This window comes from Octopus bimaculoides, chromosome 13 (genome assembly GCF_001194135.2).
Source record: "Octopus bimaculoides isolate UCB-OBI-ISO-001 chromosome 13, ASM119413v2, whole genome shotgun sequence".
In the NCBI taxonomy this organism is placed as follows: Eukaryota; Metazoa; Mollusca; class Cephalopoda; order Octopoda; family Octopodidae; genus Octopus; species Octopus bimaculoides.
Window position 1 is genome coordinate 15,995,932 of NC_068993.1, and position 1,293 is coordinate 15,997,224.

The following is a 1,293-nucleotide window of genomic DNA, read 5'->3' on the forward strand; positions in this document are numbered from 1 at the left end:
ATATATATATATATATATATATATATATATATATATATATATACGCGCACACTCGCACACACACACACACGCACACACACACTCACATACACACATATGCACGGACACACGAAGTTAGTTTGAGAAGAAAAAAAGAGTTTAAATGGATAAAGTGATTGTCATATAGGCATAAATATAGACTTTTAGACAGAGATTGATGTTTTCCAAATATGTTCTGTTATATTTTCAGAACAGTAATGTACCTAATAAGACCCTTAATTCCCCTAAATACGTTCCATAATCTTCCATTCACATTTGAGAGATTTATAACTTACTATTCTGATGTGTTGCGTCCATCTTAGTTCGAAATATTGAAAATATTAATAAATTATTTTTTTACCACAATCCCTCATTGGAACATATGGCAACTGTTTATTATTGCTAAATATTTCGCACTGTGCTTAAGACAATCGACTTTTCATCAGGTGGGTTTGGATTCGATTCTTGTTCGTTGCACCAGCATGAGCGAATCTTTTCTCTGGACAGGTGTTTGCTCTCTTACTTTGAAATGAGGAGGAAACAGTCATAGTCGGCAGATATGTGGAAGTTTCTATGTCGAAATGATCATTTGTGGTTATAATATCCTTTTCTACTCTAGGCACAAGGCCGAAATTTGGGGGTGGGGAGTTGGCTAGACGATTATATCGACTCCAGTACGCAACTGGTACTTAATTCATAGACTCCGAAAAGAATGAATGGCAATGTCGACCGCGGCGAAATTTTAACTTAGAACATAAGGACAGACGAAATGCCACCAGGCAAACGCTTCTTATTTCTTTACTGCCCACAAGCAGCTAAACATAGAGCGGACAAACAAGGACAGACAAAGAGATTAAATCGATTACATCGATCCCAGTGCCTAACTGGTACTTATTTAATCGACCCTGAAAGGATGAAAGGTAAAGTCGACCTCGGTAGAATTTGAACTCAGAAAGTTAAGAAAGACGAAATACTGCTTAGCATTTCGCCCGGCGTGCTAACGTTTCTGCCAGCTCACCGCTCTTTTGTGTTTATAGTATTGCTTGGAGCTCGAGTGTCTTCTGTGGATTTCACTATGTTGGAAGATTGTGTGACTCATTCTCTTATCTGAACGTAATTCCCTCTATATCTTCATGCAGTGATGTGCTTCGAAACTACACAAGAACACTTCACATAAATACCAGTTGGAGAGTTTATAAAGAGCGGCTATTAGTTTTCACTGCGTCCTTAGATAAACACGTAAAAAGGGAAAAAATGTTTTTGTTCTTTTTTTCA